Genomic DNA, 26,200 nt, shown 5'->3' on the forward strand with positions numbered 1-26,200 from the left:
AAAAAAATGTACACACCGTAATTAAAAAATACTTTACTGCTAAAAAATGCTAACCATCACCTGAATTTACATAAGTTGTAATCCCTAATCATAGATCACCATAACAAATATAATAAAAAACATCTGGAATACTGCAAGAATCACCAAAATGAGACACAGACATGAAGTGAGCAAGAACTGTTGGAGACATGTGCCAACAGACTAGCTTCATGCAGAATTGCCACAAGCATTCAATTTGTAAAAACAAAAAGAAAACAAAACACAAAGTGTCTACCAAGTGCAATAAAGTGAAGTACAGTAAAAGGTAGGTATGCTTACAGTTACTTTGGTTAAGACTGGTATGTGTATATTCCCCAAAAATACCACTGTCCAGCAAGAACCAGGAGCATTCTGTTCACTCTATGAGAATTTATTGAATGCTAATTCTTATGTTATACATTATGCAAGATGCAGCAAGCAAGAGAGAGAAGTTCCCTGTCGTGCTGTAATTATACATAGAAAAGTATTTTGGGGGGCACCTGGGTGTCAGTAGGTTAAGCGTCCAACTCTTGATTTCAGCTCAGGTGATGATCCCAGGGTCGTGGGATCAAGCGCTGCATTGGGCTCTGCGCGGAGCATGGAACCTACTCAGGATTCTCTTTCTCCCTCATCCTTTGCCCCTTTCCCTTGCTCACGCTCTCTCTCCCTCTAAAATAAAAAATAGTAGTAAATTAAATAAAAACCACAGCAGCTTTAAAAAAAAGTAGGGGTGCCTGGGTGGCTTAGTAGGTTAAGTGTCCGACTTCAGCTCAGCTCATGATCTCACAGGTCATGAGTTTGAGCCTCGCATCAGGTTCTCTGTCAGTGCAGAACCCACCTTGGATCCTCTGTCCTCCTCTCTCTCTGCCCCTCCCCTGCTCATGCTTAGAGTGTCTCTCTCTCAAAATTAAGTAAACATTTTTTAAGAAAGTATTTTTCACTATCTCTTCAGATTCACAATGTGACTTTGGGAGTTTTCTTTTGCAGGCACCAGTGTAAAGTCAGAAACAATGTCACTAGCTGTGCTATCTTTTGCCAGTCACATCTTCTCTTTGAACTGAAGTTTTCTCAGTTGTTAAAAACAGGGGTAACACTTTAATTCATAATAATGTATCATTATTGGTTCATTAATTGTGCTAAATGTACCATACTGGTGTAAGGTGTTAATGAGGGGAAATTGGGGGGTGCCTGGGTGGCTCAGTCGGTTGAGCACCCCGACTTCAGCTTGGGTCACAATCTCACAGTTCATGAGTTTGAACCCCACGTCGGGCTCTGTGCTAACAGCTCGGAGCCTGGAGTCTGCTTCGGATTCTGTCTCCCTTGCTCTCTGCCCCTCCCCCGCTTGCTTGTGCGCATGCATGCATACACTCACTCTCAAAAATAAACACTGAGGGGCGTCTGGGTGGCTCAGTTAAGCGGCCGACTTCAGCTCAGGTCATGATCTCGCGGTCCGTGAGTTCGAACCCGGCATCAGGCTCTGTGCTGACAGCTCGGAGCCTGGAGCCTGTTTCAGATTCTGTGTCTCCCTCTCTCTGACCCTCCCCTGTTCATGCTCTGTCTCCCCATCTCAAAAATAAATAAAACGTTAAAAAAAAATTTTTTTTTAAATAAAAATAAACACTGAAAAGAAAATTAAAAAAAATAAAATAAGGGGGGAACTGGGTAAGGGAAATATAGGAACTATTATGGGTTGAATTGTTTACCCTCACCCCCAAAATTTATATGTTGAAGTCCTAACCCCAAGTACCTCGGAATGGGACCTCATTTGGAGATAGGACCTCCATTGAGGTATAGGACTGGTGTCCTTATAAAAAGAGGAAATCTGGACACAGGGATATGCAGAGGAAAGACAATGTGAAGAGACACAGGAAGAAGAGAGCAATCTCTGTGCCAAGGAAGCAACCCTGCCAACACCCTGATGTTTTTACCTTCAAGCCTCCAGATCTGCAGGGCAATAAACTGCTCTTGTGGAAGTCGCCTAGTTTGTACTTTCTCTCAGCAGCCTGAGCAAACTCATACAAGGATTTTGTACCATCCACGCAATGGTCTAAACCTATCTTCAAACAAAAACTTTTTTAAACAAACAAAAAAAAGCAGGGGGATCTGGTATTCCTCTCTCATGGTTATGAAGACCAAAGTAGAAGATGACTGGGAAATTCCTGTTCAATGGCAAGGGAACCCCAACACACAGCAAGCAACCAAGCTAGCACTAGAATCCAGGTTTCGTTCAGTGTTTTCCACAATCTAAGCTTGCTTCAAGATGCACATAAAGGTGGATGTAAGGGAGAGAATCTGAAGTAAATTATCAATCTCAAATAAATGCCCTGTCTCAAATGGACAGCACCCCTGAGAGCCACTTTCTAATACAGGACCAGGTTCTGCGGCTTTGGCACCAAAAAAGAACGAGGCTCCAGTCCTGGCTGCTCCATTCATTAGCTGGGTAAGATATTTCCCCAATCTTCCAAAAATGACCTACCACTCACAAAACCACCATGGGAACTAAGTGAGTGCACATAAACTGCCTGGCACATAGCAGATAAGTTCACACCACAAGGTCTGTTCAGCTACAACCCCAGAGTGGTGACAGGGAGATACTGAGGAACTTTCTCTGACAGCAAACAGATTTCACCACTGAATTCTATTTTCTTGTTATTAGTAATAAGTAATCAGATATCTTCCTACACAGAACAATAAAGTGCTTTATACCTTTTCTAGCTAAATCAGCATGTATTGCACTGAGAGGTATAAAGAAGCAAGAAAAGGTCATATTCTAAGGTCATGACCTTTGGAGAAAAATCCCTTTGCTGCTAGATGTTAGCAGAGAAAATCAACAGCAAGCTGAGGGGCCATTCATTTGGAACTTGTTCACCACAATATCCCCCAGTGTAGGCAACTTGTGGTATTTCCTCTTGAGAATTTGCTTAAGTCCAATGGGTGTCTACTAATCAGGATCTTCTATGCAATTAATCTTTCATCATTAGAAAAACAGAATGGACAGTATATGCATAGTCAGTAGCTTAAATAATCTTCAATTCACCCCAGAGGCTGTTCTCCTATATCCCTAGGGGAGGGTAACGGCAATTTTAGTTCCACTTTTAAATGAGTGTATGTTACCACTGGGGAATATCTTCTCATTTTTTAGAGGAAATCTCAGCTTTTCTAACTTAATAAAGGCACTATAGCCTGTCAACTAATGACCTATGGCCTCCTTCTAGTTCTCATTATGGTAAACCTTTTTAAAAGCTGAATTAAACAGCCAATCATGACACCTACCTGTGTTTTTTTTTTAATGTTTATTTATTTTGAGAGAGAGAGAGAGAGAGAGAGAGAGAGCGAGCGCGCGAGCGCGCGAGCCGATGAGCAGGAGGGGCAGAGAGAGAGGAGAGAATCCCAAGCAGACTCTGCACCACCAGCACAGAGCCCAACACAGAGCTCAATCTCAGGAAGTGTGAGATCATGACCTGAGCCGAAATCAAGAACTGGGTGTTGAACCAACTGAGTCACCCAGGTGCCCGACACTGAATTATTTTTTAAAATGAAATTATTATGGGGTGGCTCAGTCAGTTAAGCATCTGACTCTTGATTTTGGCTCAGGTTGTGACCTCACAGTTGTGAGATCGAGCCCCACTTCAGGCTCTGCACTAGCGTGAAGCCTGGTTGGGATTCTCTCTCTCCCTCTGTCTCTCTGCCCCTTCCCTGCATGCACACACACTCTCTCTCTCAAAAGTAAACATTTAAAAGAAAATGAAGTTATTACTACTAATAGCTTGGGCTTAACCAATAGTGCATACTGCAATCACCTCTAGAGCTTTAAGAGAAGTCCATTTATTAAATCTAAAGTTTTTTTTATGTTTATTTACTTTTTAGAGAGAGAGCAAGCAGGGAGGGACAGTGAGAGGGGGAGACAGAATCCCAAACAGGCTCCATGCCCTCAGCACAGAGCTCAATGCAGACTCGAACCCACAAACCATGAGCTACCCACGGAAGATTCTTATTGAGGAAACCTGGAAAGGGATTCAGAACCACTGACATATGGACACTGCAGATTCCAAGGAGTGGAAGGACTGTGGTCTCCCTTCATCAAGTTATCATCCCACCCCTGATGCACAGCCACTGTTTACAAGTTCTATATCAAGCTCGTTTATAACTCTCTTAGGAGAAGCTGTTTGGTATCTTTTATAAACATTGGTCTTTTTAGGACCAAATCATCTTCTCCAAACAAGTTTATCACACAGTGGTTTAGAGGGAAAAAAATACATGTGTTCAAGTTTATTTCATTTCATGTTAATCTTTCATTGCTTTAAATTGTATTTGGAAGATGGGAGTATGTTATTCAATAAGTAAATCATATTAATTTTTCTGTTCCTTCAGACATATGAGCCCTCCTCAGGACTGCACTGTCCAATACATCTATGGCTACTATGCCCTTGAAATGTCCCTGATCCGGACTGACATGAGCCATAGGTATAGAATATAGTATTTCAAAGACTTAGTACAAAAAATCAAAATATAACTACCTCACTAGCTATTTTTTACATTACATGTTGAAATGAGAATATGTCAGGTATATTACATAAAATATACCATTAATTTCATTTGCTTGCTTTTTTTGTTGTTTGTTTTTATGGCTGCTAGAAAATCCAAAATTACATATGGCCAATACTGGACTTCTCTTCAACAGTGCCGTCCTAAAGGACAACAAAAGCTCAAATGCTCAAGTTTTAAACTGATCGAATATTATTTTGTCACTTTTATTTTTAAGTAAACTCTATGCCCAACGTGGGGCTCAAACTAACAATACCAAGGTCAAGAGTTACACGCATGCTCTACTGACTGAACCACCCAGGCACCCCTATTTTAAGTCACTTTTAAATTCATATTTATTTCTGCAGTTTACAGTCTCTATCCAGTAAGATCTTCCTGTTGATAGAACCACCTGATAACTTTCCATTTACATCTGCCCTTCACCAGATAAGTTGAGGAAAAATGTCTGTCTTGGGGTGCCTGGGTGGCTCAGTCAGTTAAGTGTCCAACTCTTGGTTTCAGCTCAGGTCATGATCTCATGGCTTTGTGGGTTTGAGACCCACATCGGGCTCTGTGCTGGCAGTGAGGAGCCTGCTTGGGATATCTCTCTCTCCTCCCTTGCTGCCTCTCGCCTAGTTGTACTGTCTCTCTCAAAATAAATAAACTTAAAAAAAGAGAGGGAGAGAGAACTGTCTTAAATACACATAAAACTCTCCATAAGAAACCAAAATTGATTTCATTTTGGATTTTATCAGTCACCTGAGTCTACAAAAGGAACCAAGAAGAACCCAACCCACTGCTTCCATTAAAATGAATTAAGGCACCATTCGAAGCTATCTAAATTTAAAGACAACACAACTACCCCAACCCCAGTTAGATCCAAACACCCAACCAGAACTTGGTTCGCATATTATGTGATCAATACAGCTCCTCTCTCTGGGATTTCCTTTAGGAACAGCATATAAACTACCTATAGAAATAGGTCTGTTTATTTCCTAGAACATCTTGTATTTAGTTTTTTAATAAAGGAACAAAACTGAATTCATCATTTAGGTATGAAAGATCAGGCTTGCCATAGTTTCAAAATACTAAGTGATGTGGCCCTTGCCTACTTGTCCAACACCATCTCAAACCACTCTCTCCCAGGCACAATGGCCTTCTTTCTGTTCCTTGAACAAGGCAGGCATTTACAGTCCCAGCACCTTTCCACTTGCCATTGTCTTCAAATGAACTCTTCTGCAGTCCCCAGCATGGCTGGCTTCTTTCCCATCCTGCTGATCTCAGCTACTTGAAAAGGCCTTCCTTTAGTATATTATCTAAATGAAACCTCACTGCTCCCCCACCCCCAATTTTTCTGGCTGTCCTATTTATTTCATTCCTGATACTTAGGAAAATCTGAAATTATCTTATCTGCCTCCCCAAACTAGAAAGTAAGCCCCCCAAGAACACAAGTCCTGTCTGCCTTCCATGCTCACTGCTGGTATCCCCAGCACAGAGAGCAGGCACAGTAATAAGGACTCAAGGGGATACTGACTGAATGAATCAAAAAATTCCAAAGCAGCCTTCAAAGACAAAGAAGGTTAAAATCCAGTACGCTTATTTGAAACACTGTGCAACTGGCTTCCTATGTACATTCCCTTCTAGTCTTTATTTTCTAATTATCAATGCTTAAGTCTCTTGAAGAACTGCCATATTTCTGTGTGGATAAAAATATGAAATATGGAAATAATTATACTTTGTTTGCTGAGGGTGGAGAAGAAAGAAAGGCTTGTACCACTAACTAAAAGATGAAGTAAGGCTACAATAATAAAAACACTGAGTATCAGGACAAGATTAGAGAAATAAATGGAACAAAATACAAAGTTTCAGGGTGCCTGGCTGGCGCAGTCAGTTAAGCATCTAACTCTTGATATCGGCTCAGGTCATGATCTCACAGTTCGTGAGTTCAAGCCCCACATTGGGCTCCACACTGATGGTGCAGAGCCTGCTTGGGATTCTGTCTCTCCTCCTTTCTGCCCCTCCTCTGCTTGTATGTGCGTGCACGCGCTCTCTCTCAAAATAAATAAACAAACAAACAAACAACTTAAAAAAAAAGTTTAGAAGTATACCCTCCCTGTCAGGGACACCTGGGTAACTCAGTTGGTTAAGTGTCCGACTTCAGCTCAGGTCATGGTCTCGAGGTTCGTGGGTTCAAGCCCTGCGTCGGGTTCTGTGCTAACAAAACAGCTCAGAGCCTGGAGACTGCTTTGCTTTCTGTGTCTCCCTCTCTCTCTCCCCCTCCCCTGCTCATACTCTGTCTCTCACAAATAAATGTTAAAAAGAAAAAAAATTTTTAGAAATATACCGTCAGACACCCTTTACAAAGGTGGCTTTTCAAATCACTAGATAAAAAGGATAAATCAGTAGTCAGGACAAGTTATAACAATTTGGCACAAAAAGTTAGATTCCTTCTTCTTAACATAAACAATAATAAAACTCCTGATATATTAAAGACAGGTAAAAAAGCCATTAGAAAATATTAGTGTCAGTGGCGCCTGGGTGGCTCAATCGGATGAGCGTCTTACTTCGGCTCAGCTCATGATCTCATGATTGAGAGTTCGAGCCCCGCATCGGGCTCTGTCCTGACAGCTCGGAGCCTGGAGCCTGCTTCAGATTCTGTGTCTCCCTCTCTCTCTGCCCCTCCCCCGCTCAATGGTCTGTCTTGCTCTGTCTCAAAAATAAATATAAACATTAAAAAAAAAAAAATTTAGGGGTGCCTGGGTGGCTCAGTCAGTTAAGCGTCCAACTTCGGCTCAGGTCATGATCTCGTGGTCCGTGAGTTCAAGCCCCGCGTCGGGCTCTGGGCTGATGGCTCAGAGCCTGGAGCCTGCTTCCGATTCTGTGTCTCCCTCTCTCTCTGCCCCTCCCCTGCTCAATGCTCTGTCTCTCTCTGTCTCAAAAATAAATAAACGTTAAAAAAAAAAAAATTTAAGGGGCACCTGGGTGGCTCAGTCCGTTAAGTGTCCAACTTCAGCTCAGGTCATGATCTCACAGTCTGTGAGTTCGAGCCCCACATCGGGCTCTGTGCTGACAGCTCAGAGCCTGGAACCTGCTTCAGATTCTGTGCCTCCCTCTCTCTCTGCCCCAACCCACTCGCATTCTGTCTCTCTCAAAAATAAACAAACATTAAAAAAAAAAACTTTTTTTTAAATTGAAAAAAAAGAAAATATTAGTGTCTATTTGATAAGCCTATGTAAGCCTATTTATTAATTTTCTCAGAGATAAAAGATATTCTATCCATCATAAGCGGACAGGAATATAGTAATAATAATAAAAAAAAAATAACCAGGCACTTCTCTAAATGCTTCACATACATTAATTCACTGAGCTTACAACACTGCTATGAGGTACACACTATTATTACCCACATTTTACACGAGGAAATGATCCACAATCTTAAATACTAAACTATTTCACTTCTCTGCTGCAGAGAACAAAAGGGAGCTCTTGAAAACTAAACATGTAAGAACACATGTTCAGCAATCCCACTTCTGGGTATTTATCCAGAAGCAGCAAAATCTAGACCTCAAAGAGATGTCAGCACTCCCATTCACTGAAGCTCTATTCACAATAGCCAAGATGGGAAAGAATCTAAATGTCCATCAACAACAGATGAATGGATAAAGAAAACATGGTATATACATACAATGGAATACTATTCAGCCTCAAAAAAAAAAATTCTGCAATGTGTGCCAACATGCACCAACCTTGAGGACGTTACGCTAAGTAAAATAAGCCAGTCACAAAAAGACAAATACTGGCTGATTCCATTTATATGAGGTATCTAAAACAGACAAACTCACTGATTCAGAGTGGAATGGCTGTTGTCAGAGCGCTGGGGGGAGAGGGAAATGGGCAGGTACTAATCAAGCACATCAAGTTTCAGTTACGTAAGATAAATAAGCTTTAGAAATCTGTTGTACAACACTGTATCTACAGTCAGCAATAATGTACCGTATGCTTAAAAATTTGTTAAGAGGATAGATCTCATCTTAAATGTTCTTACCACTATAAAATAAATATCATCATCCATGATGTCAGTAAATTGAAAAGCCTTCATAAGAGGTGGGAAGGAAGGTTTGTAGTTTACTGCAGCTGGAATCTCTGACTCACATGGGACAATTTAAGAACTAACTACTGCCTGGGGGACTCAGTCTGGTTAAGTGTCTGACTCTGGATTTGGTTCAGGTCTTGATCTCACGGTTTGTGAGATCAAGCCCTGCTTCTCCAGATTCTCTCTCTCTGCCCCTCCCTCAACCCTCTCAAAATTTAAAAACAAAACAAACAAAAAAAAAAGATTTCCAGCTTGTCTTGAAGACACAAGCTTCTGCATATGTATGAAGGGCATAATTATATTTTTGTAGGGACTGCAGTTGTTTAGAGTTATATGAAGAACTGAGTAAATAAAGATATTGATGAATATGGGGGTGTTTGGTGGGCTCTGTCAGTACAGCAACTCTTGATCTTGAGGTCATGAGTTCAAGCCCCATGCTGGACAGAGATTACTTTTTTAAACAGTTGATAAGGGGCAACTGGGTGGGTAACTCAGTCTATTGAGTGTCTGACTCTTGATTTCAGCTCAGGTCATGATCCCAGGGTCATGGAATGGAGCCCCATGTGGGGCCACGTGCTGAGCATGGAGCCTGCTTAAGATTTTCATTCTCCCTCTCTTTCTCTCATTCCCTCTCTCCCTCCCTCACTGCCCCCTCCCCCGCTCGTGCACACTCTCTCTCAACAAGAAAAAAGCTGATGAATGTGAAAAAAAAAAAAAAAATATATATATATATATATGCAAACATAAATGATAAAAACAACAAAGGTTAGAAAATGCAACCCAGAAAATAAAGAGATGGAAATAGCAGAAAAAAAGACAATTTACAGGATCAACCCAAAAGATACAACATCCAATTAATAATAATTCCACAAAAGAGTAGCAAAAATAAAGGGGAGAAAAATCAACAACATAATTCCTGAAAATTTCCCGGAACTGGGGGACTTTTAAGTTTCAGTCCATTAAGAGACCAGCACATTAGATGTAAACAGCCACACCAAGAACATCGTCATAAGATTTCAGAAAGCTGAGAAAGAGAAGTTCTGAAGTTTCAGGGGTCAAAGGTAACTTACATCTCATCAACAGTGGAAGCCAACAGGCAATAGAACAGGATCTTAAAAATCTGAAGGAATATGATGTTCCAACTAGAACTCTAAACCCAGCCAAACTAATAATCAATATTAAGGCAGAATAAAGGCATTTTTAGACATGTACGTCTAAACAATTTACCTCTTGTGTACCCTTTTCTCAGAAAGCCAACGGAGAATGGAGCTTCTCCAAAACAAGAGATTCGATCAAGAAGGAAAGGATGTGGGAAAAGATAATGGGATCTAGCACAAGAGACACAGGAAAAATCATGAGGATGATGATGCTGAGACAGCAAGTATGACGGCTGGGCAACTACCTTGAGAATATCCAGAATGGAGCAGATTAGAAGGTATCTCCAGGAAGATAAAATTTGTCATATAGCTAAAACATTTAAAGTATCAAGGAAGATTTACACTTCTGGGTAGAGTTTAAAGAGGAATAACTGAGGAAAAATAGAAATTAAGCAAAACAGACCAAAAAAACAGATCTTTATTAGCAACAGAGAAAATAAAAAGTCATGCAAGGGGCGCCTGGGTGGCTCCGTCAGTTAAGTGCCTGACTTCAGCTCAGGTCACAATCTCATGGTTCATGAGTTCTGACAGTTCAGAGCCTGGAGCCTGCTCCCAATTCTGTGTCTCCCTCTCTCTCTGCCCCTCCCCCACTTGCACTCTATCTCTCCCTCTCAAAAATGAATAAACATTAAAAAAAATTTTTTTAAGAAAATGAAAAGTTATGCAGAACAGGAAAATTAACCATAGCATGTAACATGACTTGGCTGTGAATAAGTTATACACAACCATAATACTGTCAACAGTGAATACTAGCCAATTAGGATTGTACTAGAAACCACTACTATCCAAGGTGGGGAGGTAACACATAATACCAAAAACTAGAAAATCAGTAAGTAGCAAAATAAGCTTATTACTTAACAGTATCAAAAGAAATGGTAGAGTTGGAAGTGATTACGTTAGGGACTAGAACGGGTCTCCGTATGTTAATAAAAAGAAAAAAGTACAAAATATAAAATGCTTTCTAAAGTTAAGGAAATCAGGGGCGCCTGGGTGGCGCAGTCGGTTAAGCGTCCGACTTCAGCCAGGTCACGATCTCGCGGTCTGTGAGTTCGAGCCCCGCGTCAGGCTCTGGGCTGATGGCTCAGAGCCTGGAGCCTGTTTCCAATTCTGTGTCTCCCTCTCTCTCTGCCCCTCCCCCGTTCATGCTCTGTCTCTCTCTGTCCCAAAAATAAATAAACGTTAAAGTTAAGGAAATCAAATGCATTCATGAATTTATTCATGTCTATTACACAGTTATCCAAGACAGAGAAAAATGCGAGAAAAGCCTAAATGTCTACCAAAAAGGAACTAGTTAGGTAATTTTAAATTATATGGCACATCCATGATGATGAAATGCCATGAGTCACTTAAAAATGCAAACAGGGAAAGACTTGCTCTTGTTAACAAGAACCAGGTGAGACAAAAAAAGTCCAGCCCCGGTTTTGTTAAACACACACACATCCAAATAACACATGCATGGAAGGAGAGTATTCACCAAAATATTAACAATGATTATACATACGTCAAGTTTATGGATGATTTTTTTCAGTATTTCCTAATGAATAAACATGCGTTATTAAAGGACTCAAAAGTTAGTTAAAATAAAAAAGGTAAGTGCCAATTCTACAACTTAGAATAGAATCAGAGAGGAGAGCAGAACTACTTTATCATCTTGTTTCAGTTTATTAAGCTGAAAAATAAGCACTGCTTAACAAGAACCCAGGACTTCCAGTAAGGAATCTTCTCGATTCCTTACCTCTTAACACAAGACTGGTTTTATAAGCCAATGAAGTAATTATTAGTTCCTTTTACCACCATGCATTTACCTTATTTAAACAATGATTCGACTTGCACCGGATCCCAAAGACACTACCTGAAAAGAACACTGGCAGTGTCACTGGCTTCTCCAATTTACAAAGTCAGGATACTATTCTGGAACGAGAAGAAACAAGCAGTGGTAAGACACTTACCCAAACAAACCTTGCAGATTGTATCCTGAAATACAGATGCTAGAAATCTCTAAACAAAACCTCTACTTTTTTTTTTTTTAACTTTTTAAAATTTTTTAAATTTATCTTTGAGACAGAGAGAGACAGAGCATGAGCAGCGGAGCACAGAGCCTGACACGGGGCTCGAACTCACGGACTGTAAGATCCTGACCTGAACGGACGCTTACCCACCTGAGCCACCCAGGCGCCCAACAAAACCTCTACTTTAACCCTCAACTTCACTCCCAGTGGACACAGGTTTCTTTCTCAAAGAATGCTGGCCCAGAGGTCTTCTGTCTGTCTCACACACGTTTTCATGCATCCAACCCCCTGGAGTAAGGCTGCAGAATGGAAAGCTAAAACCTTCCTCTTGTATCCTGATACTCTCACTGGCAGTGTTTCAGGTGCTACAATTTGCATTATGAAAGACTGACTGGAAAACTCCATAATTTAACCTGGAGAATTACTTCAGGAGATTTAGATTACTTGAAACAAAAAAATTTAACTGAGGTATGCCAAAGTGAATTTAACAGATACATTTCAAGTTAAAACAACTCCTCATCCTCATCCCTCAAAGCACAAGAGAACCCTTCTGATCCAGTGGTTTAAATATTCCCCTATCTAAACATTACTAACATGGTCATATATCAAAGCTATGTAGTGTTATCCAAAACAAATAGGAAAACAAAGTTCCAAGATCAGCAAGTATGTAGTTAATGTCCTTACTCCTACATTATTAAAGCTTTATCATTTGTTCACATTGCTATACAGTAGGAAGCACTCAAAATTCAAATAATCTGAAGATGCAGTCTTAACAATCTCTTTTTTCACTTGTTCAGCATTCACTCAATTAAGGACACCCACCTTAACTTTCTCTGAAATCTGTGGTTTGCACATAGCAGAATCCTTGCCCAATTAGCCAGGAAAGAAAGGAATGTATTTCCTTAAGCTATGGTCTCTTGGTACATGTGGAACCCTCAGCCTAGAACGCCTCCTCCCCTCCCACCAACCAAACTCCTACTCATTCCTACAGGGGTCTCCTCCCCCAGCAAGCTGCCCCTGGTGCACTCAGGCTGAGTTAGGTACTGCTTCTTGTTGTTACCCTAGGTGTGTCTCCACTTAGATTCATCTCATTGTATCCACCAATGTCAATTTTCCTCAAAGGGCTGCAAACTCTATATACCTAACAATGATATGTATTTGCTTAGTAAACTGAAAACCCAAGCAATAAAATCTTGACCGATGCCAAAAGTAAACGTGTAATTAACATTAGGAAGTGGCCATAAAAACCTACTCTTAAAACAGGATAAGACAATTTTATTAAGACAAAATTAGTATTCCATCAGACACTTTACCAAAATAATGACAGCGTTTACATCTTAGTTGATAAATGGTAAAAACACAGCACTTTAAAAAACTTTCTTGCAAAATTATTCTTGCGGCTTATTCTTAGAACGTATTCCTAGGTTACATCAGCCAAAATTTCCTTGTTTTCAACTGCAGAGGCACAGGTGCTCATATCAGTCAGCTGCAGGGAAATCCCAATGACTGCTCCAGGATTGAGAACCACTTAATCTGTAATGCACTGAATTAAAGAAACGGACTGATCCAATATACCCATCCCTATGATTCTAACCAAATAGTTCGCTCACGTTCGCTCTCTCGCGCTCTCTCTCTCTCTCTCTCTCTCTCTCTCACACACACACACACACACACACACACACACACACACACACACACACTTCCCCTTCCTTCCATTTTACTACCCCATCGTGTTTCCTATTAATCAACCTCCTCTTGGACACTGGAAAGAATTTTATCACCCCAGCAAGTCTTCAATCTTCCACTGTTGCAATGGGTGGAGAAGCAAATCTAAGGACCTAGCCCTTAGTTATTCTGTGACAGTGAGGAGACACATGAAGCCCTGAGCCACCCCTGCCACCAGTTTTTATGCGCCCTCCCCAACTCATCCTGTGTCATCTGGACATAGTCATACTTTGCAGCTTGTCTCTAAACCTCCCTTGGTCAAATACCAGTAGACTATTAGCTGGGACACTCTGACACTGCCAACAATATAGCTTTTCCCCTTCTACACAATTTCCCTTCTAACTGTCCACTTACCAAACAAAAATTTATTAAGTACCTACCACAATGCCAGGCACTATCCTAGGCAATGGTGTTTCAACAGTCTAAAAATCTCTTCATTTCTGGAGCTTACATTCTAGGAGGAAGTTGGGGGCACAGAGACATGGGTGAACAGGGCCTTGCAAGCCATTTTAAGGACTTTGGTTTTCTTCTGGATAATGTGGGCAGCCACTGGAGTGTTTTCAGTGGAAGAGTTAACATGCTGAAAATTATGTTTTAAAAGGATCATTTTGGCTGCGGAGTGTAGCAAGGTCAGAAGAAATTGGGAGATATTGCCTGTAATAATCCAGGTAAAGGACAGGAGTGGCTTAGACTAGAGGATATCTCGGAAGACTCCCGTGTTCCAGATATTACCAGACCTTGAGTTACAACACAGTTCCTAAACCCGACCAAAGGATAAACACTAATATTCTTAGGACCGCAGAATTTGTACCCCGCTATGGTTGAAGACTTAATTTTTTTTTCTTATCTCACCTCAGGCACCCACAGTAATCTTTTACTGAGATTAAGAACATAAAGAAAACACAAGGATGACCTTGCATGCTCCTATGAACCGGAGTTCAGAGCTAGTCTCCTTTAAACCACCAAGTATTACTTGCATGTGTACTACCTTAAAGACTAAAACAGCATGAGGATGCCAATAAAAGTGAACAAAAGAGCACAGTGTCTTCTATTCGAGTTTACCCAAAGTATCCACCAAAGAACAATATTTAACATTAGCTACTTCCCCTTGAAAAAAATAGTAGGGATTGAGGAGATTATGATAGCTGACAAATAAACCTTTAGTGTTTTAGCACAGAAAACTGTGCAATGTCTGCTTTAAGTTCCTTCCATGGCATCAATCAGAATGGAGAATGAATCCAAGGCTGGTGACATTACTACATATGGCTTTGGAAAGAGAGATACTTCCAAATGGGTCATGTATGCAGAGGCTTCTACATTAAGGGGTCAGCAAATGATGCACTCAGACCAAATCTAGCCCAACTTTTTTTTTTTTTACCACCCACGAGCTAAGAATGATTTCTACATTTTTTAATGGTTGAAAAAAATCAAGAGTATTTCAGGATGTGTGAAAATTCTATGAAATTGTAACTTCAGCATCTATGAATAGTTTTATTGGAACAGAGCCATATTCCTTCGTTTACAGATAGCTGCTTTCACACAACAGCAGAGTTGAGTAGTTGCAAGAGAGACTGCACATAGTGGTCTTACCACTTCGCACTACTACAAATTTCAGTGAAGTGGTTATGGCCCAAGAGCAGTTCAAAAGTACCATGCATTCTGTCATATCACATTTTATTATTATTTTTAAATTACCAATGTATATCAGATGTTGAAACAAGAAGCCAGGGCACCTGGGTGGCTCAGCTGGTTAAGCATCCGACTTCAGCTCAGGTCATGATCTCATGGTTCACGAGTTCAAGCCCCACATCGGGCTCTGTGCTGTTAGTGCAGAGCCTGCTTCAGAACCTCTGTCTCCCTCTCTCTCTGCCCCTACCCCTCCCACACGTACGTGTGTGCGTGCACACACATGCGCTCTCTCTCCCCAAAACAAACATTAAAAAAAAAACGATGACAAAAGTGGACTTTGAATGTTACCCATTTAAGGGCAAGTGTGAAGTGTGGGTTATTTTAACAACTTATATGGCAAAACACTGTCTATTATGAAAAAGCACCATGGCTGTACCAAGAAAACAATATCCATCAACATTAACAAACATTAACAACACAATAATCCCATTTTACAGAATTTTGCTACGAAGATTAGAAAATTTGGGGCGCCTGGGTGGCTCAGTTAAGCATTCAGTTTCAGCTCAGGTCATGATCTTGCGGCTCATGGGCCCAAGCCTCGTGTTGAGCTCTGTGCTAACAGCTCAGAGCCTGAAGCTCACTTCGGATTCTATGTCTCTGTCACTCTGTGCCCCTCCCCAACTCATGTTTCTCTCTCTCCCTCTCTCAAAAACAAACATTAAAAAAAAATTTAAACAGAGTATCTCATCACAACAGAAAACCTTCACAAGAACAAAAAATAAAAATGAAGCTACAACCAAAGTAAGTTTCTGAGTGGTTCATTTGTCAGCTTAACAAGGAAAGCCATTATTTAGTGGGTTGATCAAATCATGTTTGCGGCAGCAGCCAGAGAAATGTGTCCATAGAAAATGAACTCATTGAGAATGCAAACTGGCACAGCCACTCTGGAAAACAGTATGGAGGTTCCTCAAAAAATTAAAAATAGAACTACCCTACGACCCAGCAATTGCACTACTAGGTATTTATGCAAGGGATACAGGTGTGCTGTTTCGAAGGGACACATGCGCCTCAATGTTTACAGCAGCACTGTCAACAATAGCCAAAGTATGGAAAGAGCCCAAATGTCCATCGATGGATGAACGGGTAAAGAAGATGTGGAGAATATATATACACACAATGGAGCATTACTTGGCAATCAAAAAGAATGAAATCTTGCCATTTGCAACTACATGGACGGAACTAGAGGGTATTATGCTATGTGAAATTAGCCAGAGAAAGACAAATATCCTATGACTTCACTCATATGAGGACTTTAAGAGACAAAACAGATGAACATAAGGGAAGGGAAACAAAAATATATAAAAACAGGGAGGGGGACAAAGCATAAGAGACTCATAAATATGGAGAACAAACAGAGGGTTACTGGAGGGGGTGTGGGAGGAGGGATGGGCTAAATGGGTAAGGGGCATTAAGGAATCTACTCCTGAAATCACTGTTGCACTATATGCTAACTAATTTGGATATAAATCTAAAAAAAATAAAATTAAAAAAAAGAAAGAAAGAAAATGAACTCATTTAAGACTATTAGCCTTTAGGGGCGCCTGGGTGGCGCAGTCGGTTAAGCGTCCGACTTCAGCCAGGTCACGATCTCGCGGTTCGTGGGTTCGAGCCCCGCGTCGGGCTCTGGGCTGATGGCTCAGAGCCTGGAGCCTGTTTCCGATTCTGTGTCTCCCTCTCTCTCTGCCCCTCCCCCATTCATGCTCTGTCTCTGTCCCAAAAATAAAAATAAAATAAAATTTTAAAAAGTTGGAAAAAAAAAAAAGACTATTAGCCTTTTGACTGTAAGGGTTGAGGACAATGGGAGCAACATTAGTAGTCAATTAAAAAATAAAGCAAGTGGAGGGAAAAGGAGCTGACCTAAGTAACTATGAAAGGAGTGGAACAGGGAAAACTAACAGCAAAAGGAACTGCACATAACCACTGTATTCTAGTTGTTAAAGTTGTTTCCCATGGGGGTATAGGGTAACCATTCTTAAACAATTACACATGTATAGTGGAATGATAATAAATAAATGGATGGCAAATGGCGAGAACCAAATTTCTCACTGTTGGGAATCGGACGTCACAGGCAAGAAAGGAGGGAAAGGCTAGAATGATCCAACAGTACTGGCTTAGAAGTGGAGCTATCAAGGGGCGCCTGGCCGGCTCAGTTAGTACCACACACAACTCTTGATCTTGGGGTTGTTGAGTTTGAGCCCCAGGTTGGGTGTAGAGATTACTTAAAAATAAAATCTTTAAAACTAAAATTATTAAAAGTGGAGATACCAATATAAACTCCTGTTTAGACAGATACAAATGAATACGCACAGGAACATCAGAAATATTTAGATACTTCTCTATGTATACAAAATGTATTATACACACATTTCCAATTACGTATACATACATACCTTTCCTTTCTTTGTCAGCTGAAAAGACCTATGAGCAGTAACATCCCAGTAGCAATGAATACACCTAGCACCCAGACCCTGACTTTTTTTAACATTTATTTAGAGAGAGAGAGCACAAGCAGGGGGAGGAGAGAAAGAGAGAGGGAGAGAGGAAAGAGAGAATTCCAAGCAGGCTCCACACCATCAACGCAAAGCCTGACATGGGACTCAATTCCACGAACCATGAGATCACGACCTGAGTCGAAATCAAGTCAGACGCCCAGCTGACTGAACCACCCAGGTGCCCCCAGACCTTGATTTCTAATAATATTCTCCAATAAAAGAAACAAAGGCTTCTGGGAGAAGTGACGGACTCTAGGGCTGAGGCAAGGAATACACTGGATAAGCCTGGAATATCTTGTAGTGCCAGAAAGCAAGGACTGCATAACAAACAATACACCATAACGTGTACGTCAAAAGGACATTCCTGCCCAAATGAGTTTTCAAGTCAAATCAGAAAAAAAATTGATCAAAATGTAGTCGTGGATAACTCAAAGAATACAATATCCAGGAGTCTATATGGATTTAAATAAATGGATGAAAATAAACCAACCATTCGTGCAGAATTCCAAATAATTTACGTATATATTTCACCCTCCAGAAGGTGGAACATAGCTCTCCTCCATTCCTTAAGTGGAGTGGGGTGAGCCAAGTGATTTCCTTCCAAAATTACAGTATGGGGGCACCTGCGTAGCTCAGCCGATTGAGCATGCAACTTGATTTCAGCTCAGGTCATGATCTCAGGGTTTATCGGTTCGAGCTTCAGGATGGGCTCCACACTGACAGTGCACCTCCTGCTTAGGACTCTCTCTCACCTCTCCTTCTGACCCTCCTGTGCACGCACTCTCTCTCCCCCAAAAAACCTTTCTTAATTAAACAAACAAACAAAAAAAACCAGGGGCGCCTGGGTGGCTCAGTCAGTTGAGTGACTGACTTCATTCAGCTCAGGTCATGATCTCATTGTGCAGGTCATGATCTCATCGTTTGTGGGTTCGAGCTCCACGCTGGGCTCTGTGCTGACAGCCTGGAACCTGGAGCCCGCTCCAGATTCTGTGTTTCCTTCTCTCTCTGCCCCTCCCCTGCTCACACTCTGTCTCTCTCTCAAAAATGAAGAAACATGAAAAAAATTTTTAACAAAAATTTAAAAAAATAAAAAACAAATCAATAAATCATGTTGATAGCATGTACTCCTTATATATATGACGTGATGAAAATGATACCTCATCTCTGTGGTCTTTTATCACCAAAACCCATTAACACCAGTCTAATCATGAGCAACATTCCAACCGAGGGACATTCTACAAAGTATCTAACTCCTCAAAACTAGCAAAGTATCTAACTCCTCAAAACGGTCAAAGTCACCAAAAATAATAAAAGTCTGAAAAGGTGTACCAGCCAAGGGGAGTCTAAGGAGACATGACAACTAAATATATACCTTAGATGTGATCCTGGAACAGAAAAGGGTTATTAGGTATAAACTAAGAAAATGTGAACAAAGTATGGACTTCAGTTAGCAAGAATGCATCAACACTGGTTTGTTAGTTGGGACCAGTGTACCATACTACTCTGTTAACAGGGGTACGGGTATATGGACACCTTTTGTACTGTTTTCTCAGATTTTCTGCAAATCTGAAACTACTCAACAATAGAACATTTGCTAAAGGCGGGGGGGGGGGGTGGAGGAGTGATTTCAGTGGTGTTCCTTGGTTCTTGATTCAACAATTATTGACACTGTTAGCTTTTTACTGGAGAAGGTCAATGCCCAGTGTGAACTAACTGAAGAGTTAGCCTCTATGAATAGTCTATGGGGAACAACTACAGGTAAGAACCTTTCAAAGACACTGAAAGAACACTAATACAACCTGAATTTGAATCTGCTAAGATGTGTCACAAATGACCGTAGTAAAAATATGTCTAGAGAAGGGCATAATTGGATAAATTTACAGAGCTTGTGAAAATGTAAGGTATTTCAAGCATATGGTTATTCACTGTACTATTCACCAGCAGGTACTCTGCAAAAAACTTTTCATTACATGTTGAGCCAGTATTGTCAAGAGTAACCTCCATTCACTCTCAATTCACTTTTGTAGATTTAACCGTTGTCAGTTTTGTGAGTTTTTGTCAGAAATAGAAGGTGAATCCTGATTTGCACTACCAACAGCAGTTCAATGGCTTAGCAGCAGTAAAATTTTACTGTGATTTTTTTTTTTCTTTTTTTGAGAGAGAGAAAGCATGTGCGGGGGAGGAGCAGAGGGAGAGGAAGAGAGAATCTCAAGCAGTTTCCATACCCACAGCAGAGCAGGATGTGGGGCTGCATCTCAAGAGCGTGAGATCATGACCTGAGCAGAAATGAAGAGTTGGACATTCAACCAACGGAGCCACACAGGCACCCCTAGTTGTAATTTTTTTTAATCTGAATTTTTTTCTTAAAAAACCACCCTTCAACATTATTATTGAATACTGAAAAGCTTTGAAAATTAACTTTTGTTGCAGACTTGCTAATGTTTCTTAATGAATTCAATAAAAAGTTATAAGGCAAAATAGCATTTTTATGGGAATGATTACTATAGCAAATTAATTTGAACAAAAGTAAACATGGGGCGCCTGGATGACTCAGTCGGCTGAGCGACCGACTTCAGCTCATGATCTCACGGTTGGTGAGTTCGAGCCCGCCACCAGGCTCTGTGCTGACAGCTCAGAGCCTAGAGCCTGCTTTCAGATTCTGTGTCTCCCTCTCTGCTTCTCCCTCGATCATGTGCACACACACACATACACTCTCTCTCAAAAATAAACTTAAATTTTTTATTTTACTTAAAAAAATTTTATTTTTTACTTAAAATTTTTTTTAAGGAAACACTGTTTTAACTTCAAGTAATGTCAAATTATTTCATTCACTTCCTGTACTGTCAAAAGTTAACACAAGCAATGAGATCTCTCTGTTCCCACAAAAATCTGAAGCAGACATATTTTAACTCAAACTACACTTCCAGCGTATTTCCAATCTTAAAGTGCAAAGTAAATCTCCATCTTTGAAAATCTCTCTGTGAAACTGAGAAGTTTCCATCGAGGGGCGCCTGGCTGACTCAGCCAGTGGAGCCTGTGGCTCCTGTTCTCAGGATTGTGAGTTTGAGCCCCACGTTGGGTGTGATTATTTTTAAAAATCTTTAATGGGGCACCTGGGTGGCTTAGTCGGTTGAGCATCCAACTTCGGCTCAGGTCATGATCTCATGTCTCATGAGTTCGGGCCCCACTTGAGGCTCTGTGCTGATGGTTCGGAGCCTGCTTTGGATTCACTCTGTGTCTCCCTCTCTCTCTGCCCCTCCTCTGCTTGCATGCGGTCTCTCTCTCAAAAATAAACATTAAAAAAAATTTTAATAAACTCTTTTAAAAAAAAAAGTGGGCTCAGTGGGTTAAGCATCTGACTCTTGATATCAGGATCTTGAGTTCAAGCCCCACATTGGGCTGCATGCTGGGCACGGAGCCTATTTAAAAAAAAAGCAGCAGCAGCTTCCATCTAATCTTCCACTGGAAATGAATACTTTGCAGTGTTAATGGCATACAAAAAGGCAAATATCAAGAAATGAATCTAACAGAATTCTGTAATTGCCTTCCAAATGATGAATGTGCCCAAATAAACCATATGCTCAAAAAAATCATATGCTCGTGGATTAATATTAATATTTGGCAGTACCTGTGTGTGTAAAGACATTTTCAAAGACACATATGTGAAATCTTCACTACAGATTTCTGTATGAACAAATGAACACTTGCCATCCATGTCGATAGGTAAAGCTAACTTTGAACCCCAGTGACACGAAATGGTATCCCCCAAAGTGAATTCCACTCTTGTAACACAGCTGCCTTACAAAAACTGTACTCAACTATTATATTTTGAATTCTGCCAATGAAATATTTTTCTCAGGGCGCTTGGCTAGCTCAGTTGGTAGAGCATGCAACTCTTGATCTCGGGGTCGTGAGTTCAAGCCCCATACTGGGTACAGAGATACTTAAAAAAAGGAAGCACCTGGGTAGCTCAGTCAAGCATTCAACTCTTGATTTCAGCTCAGGTCATGATCTCACACTTCATGAGAACGTGCCCCAGGTAAGGCTCTGCACTGCCTGTGGAGACTGCTTGGAGTTCTTCCCTTCTCTGTGCCCCTCTCACACTCTCACACATGCTCTCTCTCTCTCCAAATAAATAAACATTTTAAAAAAAGATAAAATAGCGGTGCCCACGTGGACCAGTCGGTTAAGCATCCACCTTCAGCTCAGGTCATGATCTCACGGTTCATGAGTTCGAGCCCCCCGCGAGGCTCTCTGCTGTCAGTATGAAAGAAATATGCTTCAGATCCTCTGACTCCCTCTCTCTGTGCACCCCCTCCCACTCTCTCTCATAAATAAACAAACATTAAAAAAAAATTTGGGGGGGGCACCTGGGTGGCTCAGTCGGTTGAGTGTCCGACTTCGGCTCAGGTTATGATCTCACGGTCTGTGAGTTCGAGCCCCGTGTCAGGCTCTGTGCTGACAGCTCAGAGCCTGGAGCCTGCTTCGGATTCTGTGTCTCCCTCTCTCTCTCCCCCTCCCCTGCTCATGCTCTGTCTCTCTCTGTCTCAAAAATAAATAAAAACATCAAAAAAATTTTTAATAAAATAAAAATATTTAGAGAACATTTGCTTTCTCTACTGTTATTTAAGTACTCACATTAATAGCCTCAGTTTTGCCTCTTGGCCTCCAAAGCCTAAAGTATTTTCAGAACCGTTAGAGAAAAAGTGTGCCAACTCTGGTTCTACATCATTTGCTTATTTTTTCTTTTTCTTTTAAGTTTATTTATTTACTTTGAGAGCAAGAGAATGAATTTCAAGCAAGCTCCATGCAGTCAGCACAGAGTCCAACATGGGGCTTGATCTCACGAACAGTGAGATCATGACCTGAGCCAAAAATCAAGAGTCAGACACTTAGCCAACTGAGCCACAAAGATGTCCCTACATCCTTTGCTTATTATTAACAAAGGCATTTAGTACAAATGGCCATACAAGAATAAACCCTTAATGAGCAGTAATTCTCAAAACCGTAGGGGTCTCAAATGGTAAAAACTGTCATTTTTTAATCCTTGTACCTAGTAACTTATAGTAAGACAAATACAATTAGTAATCAACATCCCAAAGCAATTTCCAAAGCACTGGCCCAATAAATAAGAAAAAAACACATGCTTAAAGGCTGACTACCTTTGATTCCCCAGCACCACCAGCCAGTAATTTTGACACCTGTGATAAGTTACTTTATTAAATCCCATTATCTGTTTCCTCATCAGTAAAATGGGTTCCTGCTACAAAGAGCTGTTACAAAAATTGAATGAACTGATGTATGTGTAAAGTACCTGAAAAAGTACGTAGCACATGTTAAGCACTCAACAGATAAACATTATCAATCAGGCCAATGTCAAAATCAGAGTTAAAAGACCAGATTTCAACCAGCTAATATCGGTAGTCATGTGGTCATTAAACAATGACTGTGTCTCTTCTCCCAAGAATTCAGAATTTGTCTTTATGGTAGACTAGGAAGGTAAGACCATTATACATCTTCAGAACCTCTTAAAGAAGCAGTAACTCTGGCAACAAACCCAAGCCTAAACTTGATCCCAGACTGAAAGAGCTGGCTGCCTAAATGACACCACTATTCTGTGCCAAGGTTCTCAATTTACAAGAGAGAGAGGGATCAATATGTCATCCCTACACCTGACAGTTTCTACCCAGATTGGTAGTTTTTAAAATCAAGCTTTCAGGCTACACAGAAGTACCTTGGGGCAACATAACATTCTCACCTGAATCCTCCGGACCAACCAGCAGATAAAACTGCCAGGGAATTCCTAAGAGCTACTTTCCCATCTTTTTATCACAATGCAAAACTTTTACAAGCTACCACTTCCTGAAAACTTAAACCTCTATTTCCTCGAGAGGCTCCTGGGTGATTCAGGCAGTTGAGCGTCCAACTCTTTTTTTTTTTTTTTTTTTAACGTTTATCTATTCTTGAGAGAGAGAGAGAGAGAGAGCACGCGCAAGCAGGCACAAGAGAGCAGGGGAGGGTCAGCTCTAAGCTGTCAGCACAGAACCCGATGCGGAGCTCAAACTCACGAACTGTGAGATCATGACCTGAGCCGAAGTCAGATGCTTAACTGACTGAACCACCCAGGGGCCACGAGCATCCATTCTTTTTTTTTTTTTTAATAAACATTTATTTTTGAGAGACAGAGAGACACAAAGTATGAGCAAGGGAGGAGCCGAGAGCCCGGGAGACACAGACTCTGAAGCAGGCTCCAGGCTCTGAGATGTCAGCACAGAGCCCGACGCGGGGCTCGAACTCACAAACCGCATCATGACCTGAGCCGAAGTCGAACACCCAACCAACGGAGCCACCCAGGCACCCCTTGAGCATCCAATTCTTGATTTCAGCTCAGGTCATGATCTCACAGTTTGTAGGACTGAACCTCGTACTGGGCTCTGCACTGACAGCACGGAGTCTGCTCGAATTCTCTCTCCCCCTCTCTCTACCCCTTCCAGGCTTGATCATGCACACACACTCTCTCTTAAATAAACATTAAAAGAAAATTACCAAAAGAGCACCTGGGTGGCTCAGTCAGTTGAGCGTCCAACTTTGGCTCAGGTCATGATCTCACAGTTCGTGAGTTTGAGCCCCACATCAGGCTCTGTGCTGACAATGTGGAGCCTGGAGCCTGCTTCAGATTCTGTGTCTCCCTCTCTCTGCTCCTCCCCTGCTCACGCTCTGTCTCTCCCTCTCAAAAATAAATAAACATTCAAAAAAAAATTTTTTTTTAATGGGGCGCCTGAATGGCTCAGTAGGTTGGGCGTCTGACTTCGGCTCAGGTCATGATCTCGCGGTTTGTGAGTTCGAGCCCCATGTTGGGCTCTGTGCTGACAGCTCAGAGCCTAGAGCCTGCTTCGGATTCTGTGTCTCCTCTCTCTGCCCCTCCCCCTCTTGTGCCTTGTCTCTCTGTATCAAAAATAAATAACTGTAAAAAAATAAAAAGAAAAAATAAATTTTAAAAATTTAATAAAAAAGAAAAAATAAAAAATTTACCAAAAAAGCAAAAAAAAAAAAAAAAAAATACCTCCCTTTCCTTGAAAACCACTAGTTGTGTCATATTAGTACTAAATAGCTTCTTCAGGGCAAGTACCAAATTAAATTCCTTTCTGTATCCCCAGTGTCTAGGTACATGTCTGCTGAATGACAAACAAATGAATTATTAGCCATATTTTGTTTTATTATGGAAAAATAAACAAAATTAAACATTTTAACCATCTCTGAGTGTACAGTTCAGTGGTATTAAGTACATTCACACCATTACACAACCATCACCACCATCCATCTCCAGAACTTTTCCATCTTCCTAAACTAAAACTGTGTGCCCATAAAACAATAACTCTCCCACGCAGAACACTACCCTATGAATCTGACTGCTCTAGGTATTTCATGTAAGTGGAATAATAAGACTTGCCTTCTACGTATAGTTTATGTAACCTAGCATAGTATCTCAAGGTTCATCCATGTTGTCATGTATATACAGCTTTAAAAAAGAGAAAAGCAGGTACAGAATTGTGAAAGTTGAGTATTAACTAAGCTTTTATTTGCCTAAGCAAACTGTTCAATTCTTTTTACCTAGTTTTTTTCTTCTTAGTAGTACACGCACAGTAAAAATGTCAAACTGTACAAGAGTATACAATGAAAAGAGGTCTTTATGGTTTCTACCCTCCTTATCCCCAACTTCTAATCCGCCTCCCTGATTGAATTTTTAATTTTGGAACACAATCACCAAAAACATGTTACCTTGCCTTGACAACGTCCTATTAGTAAGACATTCACTTGGCCTATCAAGACTGGCCATTCCCCTCTTCTGAAAATACTATCATAAAGATAAAACAATGTACTTAAAAATTTTTTTAAACATCTTACAAACATTTCACTCAGTTAATACTCATTGAGCACACGCTATGAATAACATCTTTGCTAAGCAGCATACTGTGGCAAGAAAAATTACAAGCTCTGAAATCACATAAAAATTAATTTAAGGAACAGCAGGGTGGCTCAGTCAGTTAAGCATCCAGTTCTTGACTTTGGCTCAAGTCATTTTTTTTATTTTTTTAATCTGATCTTTTATGTTTTTAATTTTTATCTAATTTTTTTTTTATCTGGTCTCACGGTTCATGGGATCAAGTCCCATATCTGGCTATGTGCTGACACTGCAGAGCCTGCTTGGGATTCTCTCTGCCCACCCCCTGCTTACACACTCTCTGTCAAAATAAATAAAAAGTTAAAAAAATTAGTTTAAAACATTCTCTTGTAAGCCTGTTTCCTGATCTATAAATTAGGAGCAATACTACCTCATAAGCTGCTGCAATAATTAAATGAGAAAAACGTCTAAATTTTAGTAGAGTTCCTAGTAGTAGAGCAAGCACTCAACAGTAAAAATAATTCTTGGGGTGCCTGGCTGGCTCAGTGGGTGCAGCATGCGACTCTTGATCTCGGGGCTGTGACTTCAAG

General features: G+C 40.8%; 1 protein-coding gene across 3 annotated transcripts in view; it reads right to left on the reverse strand.

The window, feature by feature from the left end:
- Positions 1 to 26,200, reverse strand: part of THRAP3 (thyroid hormone receptor associated protein 3) — a 76,420-nt gene that overhangs the window by 37,185 nt on the left and 13,035 nt on the right. For all 3 annotated transcript variants that reach the window (XM_047870713.1, XM_047870711.1, XM_047870712.1), the window contains exon 2: positions 11,598 to 11,703. The gene's annotated coding sequence lies outside the window, so the exon portion shown is untranslated. The remainder of the gene's footprint in view (positions 1 to 11,597; positions 11,704 to 26,200) is intronic.

The sequence above is a fragment of the Prionailurus viverrinus genome, chromosome C1, assembly GCF_022837055.1.
Source record: "Prionailurus viverrinus isolate Anna chromosome C1, UM_Priviv_1.0, whole genome shotgun sequence".
NCBI classification, from domain to species: domain Eukaryota; kingdom Metazoa; phylum Chordata; class Mammalia; order Carnivora; family Felidae; genus Prionailurus; species Prionailurus viverrinus.